The sequence below is a fragment of the Argiope bruennichi genome, chromosome 6, assembly GCF_947563725.1.
Source record: "Argiope bruennichi chromosome 6, qqArgBrue1.1, whole genome shotgun sequence".
Lineage (NCBI taxonomy): Eukaryota > Metazoa > Arthropoda > Arachnida > Araneae > Araneidae > Argiope > Argiope bruennichi.
The window spans coordinates 42,057,957-42,074,044 of NC_079156.1; the positions used below are offsets into that span (position 1 = coordinate 42,057,957).

Genomic DNA, 16,088 nt, shown 5'->3' on the forward strand with positions numbered 1-16,088 from the left:
CTGGTATTACTGTGATCACATGATCGTTCTAGTGTGAGCATAATTTCTAGTTATACGCAAGAGTTGGGATAGTGTAAACACTTACAAAGTATCAAAATTGACCTAAAACCGATTTTTCGCTCTCCTGTAAAGTGTACGTACACACTAAAAGATTTTTTTTGTAAATTTTAATTTTAAAAATCTAGTTTTTTCACAGTAGGTCATTAATATATGTTTAAACTCATTTCAGTGAGAAAAAAACCATATTACACTAATTATTAATTAATTAATTAATATTTAATGAGATAATTAGCATATTTTTTTAAACATGATATCTTAAATTCTAATTTGTACAGACACACAATTCTAGTTGGAAATAATGCCTCATATTAGTCTTCATGTTGTCTGCTTCAATCAAGTTATAAAAATATATAGTTTTTTTTAACAATTTTTTCATCAACAATGAATAGAAAAAGCGAGATTTTTGTCTGTCATTTTAACTTTTAAATAGCTATTAAAAATTTATTTCTATAAATATAACTTTGATTGAGGCACCAAACATCCGCTATTTCATACAGATAATTTTGATACATAAATAATTGTATTTGGTTCATTTTTTGTTGAGTTATGATTGTTTGAATGAAGCAACATAGTGGAAAAATATCATTCTTCATAAAATGAGTTTTAAAAACACCGCAACTAGAGTTTTTAATGAAAGCACCTCAAGAAAAATAATTATAACTCGAGAAATATTTCGAATATTGACAACATCTTGGTATCGTTTAAAAGTTAAAGGATCAGAGAACATTATTAAGCAATAAAAAATATTATTCGATATTTTGGACGATTTTCGAAGTTTCAAGTGTGTACATACACCTTCTTGCAGTTAGGCACTTACAGCACTGCCAGTTTTCATTTGTTAGAATCTATCCATTTATTTCAAGTCATAAAATAAAATTAAAAAAAAATGTTGACCAATAAAGCAAATTATGATTTATCACCAAATATTATCATTTAGATTTAAAATCTTAGACAAATTTTATCAAAATGAACTATTCAATTGAAAAACATTAAAATGTTCATTACTTCTTACTAAAGCAACAAAATTTAATCATGGGAGTCACCATTCTTCATATAGTTGAAAACAGCATCGATCTTAACCATCCAACCCATACAAAATTCTGACATTTATTTGAACGTGAAGGCGAAGAATTTTTCGTTCCATTTCTAGCGTAGGATTTTTCTGAATGAAGATAATTGCAATGGAAATAAACGGATATTTCTAGCAAAAAGAAAAGAAGACAGCGATAAAAAATGACAGTCATTAAACGAAAAAAAAGGTAACTTGTACGTGAAATATGACTTCATCTAATTACCTTTCTCCTTCAGAAAAAAGAAAGAACATCGAGATGAAATATTAACTACATGTCGGATGGACTGAAGAATTATTTTGCTTAAAATTTTTCGCAAAAAGGAACAACAAATTAACGCAAAAATTAATATTTAATGTGGAAGATTTTTTTTCGGTAATTCTCTAGAGGATACTTTTGAATCCGAAAATTTTTTTCTCACATTCTTCCGCTGAAAATGATATCTGAACCTAGGGATATGGTGAAAATGAGCAAAATGAAAGGAATGATCATTGAAATTAATGCTGCCTGAAATAATTATGGCGAAAAGTTAAACAGCGTAATGAATTTACTGAATATTTTAAGGCTTTATAACTTTTGATGATAATCATTATTTGGCTCTTATTTTTATTTAATATTTTAAGGCTTCTGTCTGTTGAGCAGAAATTTTTAATAATTTTTGGTGCTCGTTAAATTATCGAATAGAGAAAATATCAATATAAAAAAAAATTTCACTTTTTACTGCCATAAGTTTTAAAATTAGACAGGACTTCAGAATATCCTTGTCTAAATGGGAAAACATTTAATAATATTTGTTGTCTTTTGTCTTTGAGAAAAATGAATTGATTTTCTCTTTTTAAAATTTATTTTTTTACCTTTTCAAAAGTTATATTAATTAAATTATTTTCCAAATTTGAAGGTGTACATTTGAAGGTGTCAGAGTTTTATATATATACTAGCCACCTTTGGCGACCAGCCGGTTCGCCAATCTTAATGTTCGTTAAAATTTTAATAATTAAATATTTTATGCAATTCCAACTTTAATAGATACTTCAGCAAAATATTTTAAAACTTCAAATTTTGATAGTCATATAATTCACTCATAATATTATAAAGGCCTTCAGTCATAACGTGATATGTATCTCTCTCATTTTCTGTTACCCCTCGTAAAATTTATGCATTAAATAAAAGTGTAAATGATTAATCTGCAATTAATATAATAATATTTTTCACTGAAACAAAGCATTTTTTTTAATAATATGATTACTGATAATAGAGTCACTGAGCGTTTAAACTTTATGGGCACTAAAGAATATCTTTCTTAATTTATGTAATATCTCAAGAATTTGTCAACAAAATTTTCTCGGATTCATCATGAACACATCGATTCATTAACAATGTTTCATTTTAAATGCATCAAACACTAAGAAAATAAAATGGATCGTTTAAAATAATCGGTCGAAAACAGGTTTAAAAAAACTACTTAAAAAACAATGTACTTAAAACTATAAGCATATACAAAAAAATATATAACTAACATAATTACAATTTAATTACAAAGGCATGCAACTAACCTAAAAATAATTTAAATCATTGAAAACAGGTTAAAAAAAACTACTTAAAAAACGATGTACTTAAAACTATAAGCATATACAAACAAATATATAACTAACATAAATACAATTTACTTACAAAAGCATGCAACCAACCTAAAAATAATTTAAATCATCCGTTGAAAGTGGTTGTCATGACAACAATCAGAACAATGCGCATGCGTGAATTTTCTTTGCAGTTAGGTAACGCAAATGCTTGAATTTTTCTACGCCAGTTGGGGTAACGCTATACAGATTAGACATTTTTAATTTCCTTTATTCTGTGTTATTTTAATTCAAAAGTACTTCAGAATGAATCTGAAATATGGGTTAATTAACAATGTTTAATTTTAAATGCATAAAACATTAAGAAAATAAACAGAATCGTTTAAAATAATCCGCCGAAAAATGTTTACCCTAGCCTCATTACTGTTGGGAGAAAAAAGAAACTGAAGCCTCACTCATTTGGCGGTGGAGAAAATGGAAGATTTTTTTTTGGCGGAAAAGTTGGCGGTGGGGAAAATAGAAGATTTTTTTGGCGGGAAAGTTAGATTTTTTAATTAATAATTAAAATTATAATTAAAATTTCAAAAAAAGGGACCCCAGGTGCACATTCCCGACCTCTAAGGTATACATGTACCAAATTTGATAGCTGTATGTCAAATGACCTGGTCTGTAGAGCGCCAACGCACACACACACACACACACACATTGAGCTTTATTATAAGTATATATATATATAAAACTCTGCTCAACTGATGGGTATATAGCAACTGTATGCTCAGATATCCTTCAGAGATTACAGAATATTTTCTAAATCCTCAAGCACTTTCGGGTGATCATCTGTAATGAATAAAACAGGCTCTTCGGATAAAGAATCAATCACACTTAAAGAAAGGGCTAGAAAATTTCACAGTGATATTCAGGGTCTCGAGCTCCCATCATAGTTTTCTTGAAAGGGCAGGTGAGGGCCTATAAATACTTGTAGTTAAAGATCTCGCAGTTGCAAATTTAGAATAGAAGAATCGAAAGAAATAAAGTATAATACGTTTGCTCTAAACTGATAAAAAAAACCCAAGTGTAAGGCGAAATCGGTCTCCGAACTTCGGGAGTTTTAAGTTTGTAACTTAAGTTGAACCACCAAGTGAAGTCAAATTTTCTTATTCATCTACCTGAAAATAAGCAATCAGTATGTAATTCTATGTGGCCTACTCGATCTTCAAATCTGAATCCAAAAGTCTTCAGTTTTACTTTTCAGATTTATTCTATAAAAACAATCAGTCTTATTTGAGACTGATTTTGTTAAGATATATAGCTGCTTCATCTTTATCTGGATCTGACACTTGAATCTGTAGCATTGAATCAAATATTCGTAAACAGGTATAAAGTGGTATTTTATAAAAATATTGCCGAATAAATATGCTTTCAAAATCTGATTGAGTTATTTTTCAGTTTCTATTAATTCTGAAAATAGATGCCATAAGATTGTGCTAAATATTAAAACTAAACGTTGAATAATAAAGGTTGATCGAAAACAAAATGTTCTTTACTTAAAACTTCTAAAATTGGACATTGTTTAAAATTTGTATAATACGTTTCCCATCCTAAGTAATTAAAATAACCCAGAGTGTGGTGAAGCAATAGGATTTAACGAATTAGTATAACTAAATAATACATATAAACAGCGTTCGCATTGTCAACTTTTTTTTTGAAAAAAAAAAAAGATTTTTAAAAAAACTATTATTGATTGTTTAATATTATTGGTTTGAGTATTTATGTCATGATATGTTTCTTTTCAGAATTAGTTTGCATAATAAAATCGTCAGTGATGATTCAGGGTTGTCAAGCTTATGCATTGCTTATCTGAAATACATTATAATAAAATTCAAACAGATAACTTTTTTTTTTGCACCAAATTCTTTTCCCCAATTTTCTCAACTTTTATGAACTTTTAAACACATTTCATTACTAATGTTTTATTGCTAAAAATGAAATTCAAACCAATTATACCATTCCATTAAATCATTCATTCGCGCATTTTTCTAGTGTTAAAATGTAAATTTGAAAAGCATTGTTTCCTTTGGAAATCTCTCATTATTTATTAGCATAAGCATAAAAAACATCGGTAAAAAATAATATTTCTTCTATTATTATTTGGAAGTATATGTACTTTTTAATTTGTACATATAGTAATTTGTAATAGATTCTCCATTAATAATCTATTGTTCTTTCTTTTCAAATAACAATGTAAAATTGTAAATAAGTGCACAGTTTTACAACCACGTGAGACAATATTCCAAATGATAAGATTAGTCGCCAGAACAGGCTAATTTTCTAACACATTTCAGAGTCCAATAAATGTTAAGTAATTTTATTATCAATGACATTCATTATATTTTCTTTGCAGTATTATTTTAAGCACTACGTACATTTTCACTTTGTATTGGCCTACAGATTTTTGTATCAAAATTATTTTTAATTTTTCAGTTGAATAATAAAAGCACTTTTTATAAACTTTACTTTTATAAAACGTCATATTTTTTTTAATTATTTATGTATTGAACATTTTTTTAAGTAATCATTTTATCCAAACTCACAATATGATGGCGCTTCTCAAATACAATCAATATTCAATTGAAATTAAAGTGACTAAAAGACATTTAAGTTCTGAATATATTCAAATACTTCGTAAAATTTTATAGAAAAAGGGAAAAATATTTAAACATTAATAAATGACAAAACTAATAAAATATCAATCCAAAACATTTTTGCACAAATGAAATAAATAAAAGCGTTATAAATACTCCAATTTATTCATATTTTTATGTCATGATTTACCCTCGTAATAAATCACAATCATATTTCTTTCAAGCAAAATAATTTTATTAAAGAATGCACATTAAAAAATAAAAAACTTCGCATTATTTCTTATGATATAGAATAGAAACCATTCGATGCATGGAATACACAAGCAGGAATAAAAATATCTCATCTAACAAAAAAAAAGATACCTTTTGTGCACTTCAAATATCGTCTGCATCTCTCTTTCCAAAATTTATTCTCTGGAGTCTCACAAGATTCTTAGAAACGGATATTCTCGAACTTTTATCATGTTTATGCGGTTCAGTAAAATGATATCGAGCTTTATCTTAAAATACGTTTTTGCTTTTTGTCTCGTGTGAAATGTTCCATCACAGATAAAGCCGAAACGTGACTTTTACAAAGTGCAACTTAACTTTTTTCAAATGGAAGTTTAAAGCAGACGACAAAAGAATTCGGTAAAAAGGAAAAAAAAAAAAAAAGAAAAGAATGTGATATCATTGGACGTATTTTATTTGTTAAATATCGTCTGATTTTTTTCGATTTTTATCCGAATAAAATTTATATTTATTAGACAACAAAGATTTTGCCAAATAACAACAAATTTTAAAGTAAGAAAATAATAGATAAAGCCTTTTATTATTGTGGTGAAAAAGGAGAAAATAATTTTATATCAAACATATAGAGCCAAAAGAAATAGTAAAGACTGTTAGATTTTGGTAGAAATACCCTAAAGAAATTGAAAATTTCATTACTCTTATAATATATATTTAAATTTAATAAATTATTTGAAAGAGACGAGTAGCTAAGGTCTCCCATCATTTCAAACTCCCGAGCTCCTGTATTGAAATAAAGGACTGTAATTATAAGGAGATTAACGTGATTTTATAATAAAAAGAAGAGGTAAATTGCAGCTTTGAGAGAGGTAGACACCATAATAATAAAAAAAGATTAAAAATCAATAACATTAATTCCAATAAAAAATAGGACCATAAAGGACAATTAAGACTATTCTTTTTTTAGTAATAAATCTAATGAAAAGCAAATTAATTATAATGCACAAAAGAATGTATTATACAGGGTGTTTATAAAGTCCCGGACCCATTTTGATGTTTAATAACTCATAAAATAATAAAGATATAAACACACTTATGACATTTATTGATGGAATAACTCATATATTTTCCTTTTCAGGTTTGAATATTTTTACTTTTGTAAATATCGTCTGCGCGTGTGGTTAATTTCAGATAATTTCATTTTCCAGTCTAAATATCTGTACTTTTCTAAATATTGTCTGCTTATTAATTGCATTTTTCTCTCTTTTGTTTTTGTCAACTATTGCAATGTTATGTTTACTTTTGATGTGTTTGTTCTATGTAGTACTTTTGTATGTGATGTTTTATTCGAGCGGATATTAAGGAGAATGCATACACCACAAGAGAAAGCACAGATTTTATGGTGGTTCATAGAAATGAAATCGATAGTGCAAGCACAGAGAAATTTCAGAAGAATTTACCAAAAAGATCCTCTATCCAAAAACAGCACCTTGCGGTGGAAAAAGAATTTTCTAGAAATTGGAAGTATCGAAGATAAGAAACGTTCCAGACGTCCTTGCACAAGTGATTTTGATGTTGAGCGTGTCGTTTTTACACAATCCTAGAATATCTGTGAGATCAGCGGCAACAGAATTGGATATGCCAATTTCGACGGTGTACAAGGTTATTAAGAAAAAATTAAGACTGCATGCATACAAAGTTCAAATTGTTCAAGTTTTGGAACCGAACGATAGACCTAGGAGGATGGCCTTTGCAACAGATATGCTAAGGAGGATAGAAGATGCTGCTGATTTTCTGAAGAGCATAATGTTCTCCGATGAAGCATCCTTTCATGTTTCTGGCATTGCTAATCGCCATAAAGTGCGCAAATGGCTCTGTGGATGCCGACATGCTTGTCGCTACCTGGCTTAAAATTGACTATCGACTTGATATTCCCCGTGCGACGAAGGGGGCACACGTGGAAGTTCATTGACAAGGGTCATGAAACGTTTTGAGTCTATTTAACCATTTATGTTATTAATTTAAATCTATCTTTATTATTTTATGAGTTATTAAACATCAAAATGGGTCCGGGACTTTATAAACACCCTGTATATATGTTATACACTTCATCTTTAATAGGTGGTTTAAAATTCAAATAAATTTGACAGTTGACAGGATTTTAAGGTGTATGTACACACTTGAAACTTCGAAAATCGTTCAAAATATCGAATATTTTTTTACTGCTTAATAATGTTTCCTGATTCTTTAGCTTTCAAACGATACCAAGATGTTGCCAATATTCTAAATATTTCTCGAGTTATAATTATTTTTCTTGAGGTGCTTTCATTGAAAACTCTAGTTACTGTGTTTTTAAAACTCATTTTACGAAGAATGATATTTTTCCACTATGTTGCTTCATTCAAACAATCATAACTCATCAAGAAATGAACCAAATACAGTTATTTACATATCAAAATAATCTGTATGAAATAGCGGATGTTTTGTGCCTCAATCAAAGTTATATTTTTAGAAATAAATTTTTAATAGCTGTTTAAATGTTAAAATTATAGAAAAAATCCCCCTTTTTCTATTCATCGTTGATGAAAAAATTGTAAAAACTATATATTTTTATAACTTGATTGAGGCAGACAACATGAAGACTAATATGAGGCATCATTTCCAACTAGAATTGTGTGTCTGTACAAATTAGAATTTAAGATAAGTTTCAAAAAATAGACTAATTAGCTCATTAAATATTAATTAATTAATTAATAATTAATGTAATATGGTTTTTTCTCACTGAAATGAGTTTAAACATATATTAATAACCTACTGTGAAAAAACTGGATTTTTAAATTTAAAATTAAAAAAAAAAATCTTCAAGTGTGTACGTACACTTTAATGAAAAAAATTCAGTGTTATTTATTTTAAACACAACATATGTATTATTTCCAGTGTTTTCCACAACAGCATTAAAGTTAACCATAGGCCTCTAAACGAGAAATATAAAACTAAAAATATATATAAGGTTGAAATTGCACGTGCGCATACACATTTCTGGTAAAGCCATACATTAAATGATATTAATACTGAATTGTAAGATATGCCTTGATGTGTTCATATATTCAAAGATAACCACACAAGTGTTGCCGACTCATTTCCAAACAATATCTCTCAATTAGAATCGAAAATTAATTGAAATTAATTAATTGCATGGTAATTAAATTCTGAATATATTAAATTATTGTATTGATTTCGATACCACACTCTAAAGCATTATAATGCGATTTAATCAGAATGTGCATTGTATTTATGATTATTAAATTCCCTCTCTCGAAACCGGATTCACACTCTTAGTAGAGTCCCAGCATCTAATTCTAAAATGCTAGAGAAGGACATATACATTCGATTAGCAAAATGAATCAAAAGACAAATGTGTGTGTGTGTGTGTGTGTGTGTGTGTGTGTGTGTGTGTGTGTGTGTGTGTGTGTGTGTGTGTGTGTGTGTGTGTGTGTGTGTGTGTGTGTGTGTGTGTGTGTGTGTTGTTTCAGTCAATAAATGCACTGCGGAAAAAATTACGGAATCTAGATTTTTTTATTATTCCTCTTTTTGTTATATATTGTAATGTCCTGATCTAGACTGATCAAATAACGAAGCAGAATTTCCAGACAATTCTTTATTTTACCGCCCTATATATACAAAGAACAACTTATTCTAATATTGGTTAAATAAATAGATATTTACAGCTGTAGTAGGAGATGCAACAGTCAAAATCGGAGGTTTTTCTTGAAACTCAGTTCTTTATCTCGTCAACACCACCCTTCCAAGGGTAGTTTCTCAGACTCCGAACTCGTGGGCGTAGTCCAACAGTTCCTGCAATTCGTTTCTTCTCTCCTCTCTAAAAAAAATATATATATATATCCGCGCTTTATTTCGGCGACAATCTCCGCCTCTTAATTTACATTGGTCATTTGAGCTCACCTTCGGCCAATCGGGGTTCAGCCATATGCTCTCTCAGCGGCGCCAGTGGGTCATGGGAAGGTCCTTTCACAAAGAGAAACATCTAGCATCCAGATGTTCGGACACCCCTTTCTCTTTGAAGGTACTGTCAATACCTCTGGGACGAGATATTCCATATGTGGTATTTCATTGTAGCCATTAATGAACAGATACGAGACCACCCAGGTGAAAGGATCCACCATCTGGCTATCTCGAGGAGTTGGTAAATAACAGCGACGACACAATGAATCAGTACAACACAATGTCTTATCAGTATTGGGAAATGGGCAATGTTACAATATATTGGACAAAATATTCCGAACATAGATACGCCTTTAAAAAAATTTGTCTGCGAATAATTATTTATGGTGATATTGACTGCAAATAATTACTGCGTATTATGAAGTTCTAAATATTGCTGTTTCAGAAGGTAAAAGACAGTGTTATTGGTAATCATAAGGATCATCCTATTTTAGATTCACTTAACCCCTGAAAAGAGGGGCATTGTATTTACTCAAGGACGCGCATCCTGCTCCGCAAACACAGGGAATATTTTCCTGCACAAATCATAAAGAAAATTTGATTTATACTACAAAAATCATTAATTGCATGAAAGTTTAATATATAAAATTCAAAATAATTTTCCCATAAATAACATTTAATATACTCCATTTTAAAATATTTGAAGCATGAAATATTGTAAAGAGTTTTTACCTTCAGCACATGCATGATGATTTTTTGAATCCTTTTATTGCACGCACCCATTTTTTGAACTTAAACTTAAGGGCGGAATCATTTTGACTTCAAATTGTCAGGCATTTACTCTTCATCATATTAACTAATTCAATAAAAATAATATGAGTATTTTTTATGCAAATATGATCTATTTACGACATAAAGGCGATTTTAATACCATACTTGAACCTAGACCCTTTATTCTACGCCTTTACTGTATTGATTTCCTTTTTCCCCATTCCCTAAATATCAAACTTATTACTTTTTTTATGTAAGGTGGTTTTATTCTGCATAAGATTATTGAAAGAATAAGAAAATATATATTGTATATATAATTTATATTTGAAATTTTTAGGAAAAATAACCTTATTTTTTTTAAGTAGTAACTTTAAAGTAACCTTAAATAAGTTTAAAAATTCATAAATTTTCTCTTTCATTTTCATGTACATATTCAAAAAAATATAACTCCTCATTCAGAATAAATGAGTTTTTAGCATAAATTTCAAGACATTTTTTTTCACATTATAAGAAAAGGAATTTTATATAAGGATTTGCGTTTTTGTTTACGAATAGGAAAAGACTGGATCAGATTTTCTAGAGTATTCAAAATCTGCATTTCGATCCCATTTTATATCAGAATCACTTTCCAAAATTTCATCAGTATTTGACGAATCTGAGCTATCATCATTTTGTCTATTTGCAGAAACTCTTGCGAGATCTCTGATTCTGAATTACTTATGCTCATAAATTGTAATAGCCAGAGCAATAAGAAAAAAACTGAAATATTAGCGCACGAATTGGCCATTTTGACTCGTATCCTCCTTTAAAAAATACGATACATTATGTCATAGATTTCTGCTGTTCTAACTTTCTCATGGAGGTATAGAAAATAACAAGCATAAACTTTTAAAAATTCCTAGAATTTCTTTAAAAAAAAGTATGATTAAAAAAGGTCCTGTACGTGTGCTGACGGGCCAAGGATTACTATGCTTTAAAAACTGAAAATACAAAACTTAAAGTGAAATGATTATTTATTTATAACAAAACCAATTTATATGACTCAATTCGGAATAAAATGAAATTTTAATTGCGAACTTCCTTTAAGCAACCAAATAATTAATGAAACGTGAGGGGGTCACATCGTATTTCAGAGCCCCGAACATCCATTTTCTAAGATGAGAAATCAAGGAAAATTCCTGAAAGACCTGTGGTCAACTTCCAAATGACCTTGAATGCAGCTACTGTGAAGGTAGAGATTTATCACTGAAAGTCGATTTTCTGTAATATATTTTTAAAATATTGACCCATGAACCCCCAGTGAGTGTTCTCCGGGTTAATATAATGATCACTGAATGTAAAAGTGATCTCATCCTTTTTTAATTTATAAAAATTAAATTAATTTAATTTATAAAATTAATTTTATAAAAATAAATCAGTCTGAATAAAAGGAAAACTCTTTTAACGAGATGTCTGTTTTTGATTCATTCATCGTAATCATTAATTCCAAACCAAATCCTAACTTTGTGTCTTAAAACACTTCTCCATATCACTATTACAAAGCAAAACTCTTAAATGTAATTTCCCATCGTCACAAAAATGTTTGAAATTTAAATCCTCAAACCTTAAATTAAAATGATTTATTTTTAGTTTGGGAAGAAGATAGCCTTTATTTTACTTCCCCAAACGTTTTCTTGTAATTTTATGTCTTTTTCTGCCTCACTGAAGTGAAGTGCACAGAAGGGAGAAATATATCCAATTATTTCTGATAATAAGAATTATGACATGAAAAAACGGTGAAATGATATCAATCAAAATGATCGGTATAAAAAGCCAATTATGAAATAACGACCGCAATGAATGAGTTTGAAATTCCGCTAACGATTTTGTGATAATGAAGGAGAGAATGCCATAAAGATAATGATGTTTATCTTTCAATACTTGTGAAAGAACGATATGTTATAAAAAATGTATATTCATTCTTATAAAATGTAGCAAATAATTGATAGCATACATTGAATTCGTACTAATAAATTATAAATGATTAATATATTATTTTACAGATTTTTCAACATATAAATGCCGCTGTTAAAAAACAAGTAGAGAAAAGCATGGATTTAGCTACAGTTGGTACTTCATTTGGGAAAATATCTTTAAACAAAATTTTAAAATTATATCAGCATTAATATTGCCACAAATTAAAGAAATAAATAATTAAACCTATACGAAATGAATATTGCTTTTTTCTTTAATTTAACCCGTGGCATTAAATGTTTTAGAATAATATTCGAAAGAGGGTGATTTGTTCTATTGGAATCTATGTTTTCATTGTCGAATTAATTTATGCAAATTTTAATTTATTTTCAGATCATTACGATGAAATGTGAAAAATGAGAAAAAAAGAGCATTTTTGATACCACCATTTTGCTTTTAATCAAGGTTCTAAGGCTGTAAAAGCTACTGCGGACATTTTGTGCTGTGTATAGAGGGAACATTATAGCTGAAAGAACGGCTTTAATTGACATGCCAAGTTCGAAAATGGTAATTTTTACCTCAAAGGTGCATCTAATTCTGGTCATCAAGTTGAGGATGATAAAGAACGATTAAAGTTGTAAATAACACTGAAGAATATATTATTGAGTAATTAGCTGTGAATTTTTATTAAAAAAATAAACTTTAATTTTTTTTAAAGGGGGTGAGAATTTAGTTGTTAACCGAATATATTTTAATTCTTTATTTCAAAAGAAATCAAATGTATGTAGATTCCGATTTAGCAATTTCAAGAGAAAGATATCATCGGGTGAATGAAAATATAGGAACAGTCGCGTTTGTTAGCAGCGCTATGTAGAGATTGATCAGAAATATCTAGAAATGAGCTTTTGAATTTTATATTTATCCTTGATCTAAAAAGTACATTGTGAGCGATCTTTTTATTGCTTTCGTTCGCTTTACCTTTAAAAATAAAATGAATTATTTTGTTAAATAATATTTCCTTAAAGTTTATTCGCGACAATTTTTTGAATGCTATATTTACGTTTTTTGAAATATGCTTATCTATTTGCATATGAATCACCCTTACAATATTCCTAATGCATTTGTGCAAATATATCCCTTTATTGTGATGCTCTATTAAATTTATTATTATTGTTTTAAAGTATGCATTATCTTTTTTATTTTCCTCATCAGAACACCATCGAACATACTAATGATTTATGAAGAAATAATATTAATGAAATAAAAGTAATATTAACAATTGTAGTCTATGATATTATTAAAATCAACTTATGCGCAACGTCATAATCATTAAATTGCAAGAAAGGTGTGTTTACATTTATATGGCATTTTTAAAAAGAAATCAGAATTCCCAAAATATGCCAAAAATGTTTATTTAATAATTAAATTATATATTTCATAACTCAATGTTTTAAATAACTCACCGGGTTTAGTGACAAGTCTCGCCGGGATGAAAAGGTTGCTGAATATTTCTTTTAAATACTTTTAGCAACTTCCTATTAAAGAAAATAGCAAACAATTTAGTTCGACGTTATAAATTTGCTTAAAATTTATTTAAATATTTTGTATAAATTGTTCTTTATGGAGAAAATATCTTAAAAATTCAAATTTTGATTTACATACAACTCGCACTATTTTAAAAGACTTACACGATTCTCTTCAGAATGCTCTAGTATTTTGCCAATATCTTTACAAATATAATTATATCACAAGAAATAATAGTACTCTTTCAAAATGGATAAACTTCAAAAAGTTTTTGCCATTGCTTAGCTCTGAATTTAAAAACTCAGAGGTAAGTATTAAAAAATTTCAAAATTTTATTAAAACCATGCATTATATTTCAAATCTACACATCATGGAGAAATAACTCGAATCTTCATACCTCGATCATCAATAGAAAAAAAAGACAAGATTAATTGTTAAAGGCAATAAATAAAAATGATTTTTGTTTACTACAACAATAAACTAAAATCACTTTAAAAAAAAGGACAAAATAATTTTTAAATTAAGTAAAAATGAAAACCTTAACAACAAAAGATTATTATAACTAAAAATTTTTTTTTTATTTTTTATTTTTAAGCAATTTAAAAATCCTTTTTTCTAATTTAATATTTTTGAAGATTATGAAAAAATGTATTTTTACTTTAAATTAATATTTAGAAAATACCCTATCTGAAATTTATAAAAATACACTCCCCCTAACTATAAAAAGTGCCAAATATAATACAGTCAAACGACTAAGGTAAAGAGAGCATTAGCACTCCTTTATTATTATTACATCTTTACGCACATATTTATTATTAGTAGATAAAGCGACAGAAATATTGCCTCATACATAAAGATTTGATTTCAGAGCAGAAGAATCACTTTATCACTAAGTAAAATACAATATTGCGAATTTTTCTGGGGTACCAAATGTTTTATTTCTCAGTCTTTTTGATGGCATCATACAAATTTTGGGCTAATTATTTATTTTGCTACAGGAAAAATAGAAGCAAAATTAATTTATACTTACAAAATAATATATTTACTTAACACATATAGAATAATTGATACCTCTGGATTTCCAGTGGACAGAAAATAATCAGTTTAAAATCATTAAATTTTGAATTTCTAATACATTTCCAATACAATAAATTCAAAGGATGACCATTTAAAATTTATTATATTAACGGACAGATTATTATTAATTTAATTATAATTTGTTTACTTTAATTTATTATATTGCAATAAGCATTAGATTATATTACTTTAATTGGTTTAAGATCCTATTCCGAAGCTACAAGAAGGAACCTCAGAACTGAACAAACCTATTACTTGAAAATTACTCAGTATTATTGAATCTTAAAGAATGACAAAACGACAACACAGACGTCCCATGCCTAAACTTTTACACCAAATCAGGACCATGAAATATTGATCTTGCAATAAGCTCATGAACAAATAAAGTTTTAGATAAAATCAATTCTTCAAATAATTGACATACCATCAAAATGGTTAGACATAATCGTTAAGCCACAGGCGTCACATTATTTCTTGAACAGTAATATAAACTATTCTTAACTTTTTTCTAATAACCCGAAAAATCTTTAAATATTTAACATATTAGAAAATTGAGTACTTAGAAATGCGAAATGGCGATTTAAATATCACTCAATCTAACATATATAGCAATGTTTACGACTAAAGGGCTCAAAAAAATGAGACATTTTTAGCAATTCTAAGCAATCTGAAGCGTTTTGCAATGTCTAAAGTAAAAACTTCATTTAGTTTCTATGTATTGAGATTAGCTGTCTTCAGAGGAGATAAGAATGGGAGATTGCCCACATTTTTATTTCTCTTGAAAGAAACCGGAAAAATCGCCATAGATATACACACATAGCCAAATCGTCATAGATGTACATATATATTAGTTAGGAAAGTGGTATCTCGACCACTTTTAGAGATTGCTGGTTAAGAGCACAGGCAGTGGTTAGATTCCAAATCCTTTTTTCATCCATTTCTTTGTTCTGAATAATGTCATATTTTGAATCCATTAAACCATTGATAGGCTAATAACTAAGGCATTAGCATCAAAATGGAATTGTTTTAGTACGAATCTCTTGAAGAAAAACAGAAAAACACCCAATAGACAACCCACATGTACAGAACGAATTTTAGTAAAGTGATCCACCGATGACTTTTAGAAATTTCTGGTTAGGAGCACAGCCAGAGATTAGATTTCAAATCCTTTTTTATCTATTTCATGATTCTAAATCATATCCTATTTCAACCCTTTAAACCAG

At 28.4% G+C, this 16,088-nt stretch overlaps 1 protein-coding gene across 1 annotated transcript in view; it reads left to right on the forward strand.

Moving 5' to 3' along the window:
* Positions 1–16,088, forward strand: part of LOC129971725 (uncharacterized) — a 1,062,831-nt gene that overhangs the window by 462,262 nt on the left and 584,481 nt on the right. The gene's annotated exons all lie outside the window — the stretch shown is intronic.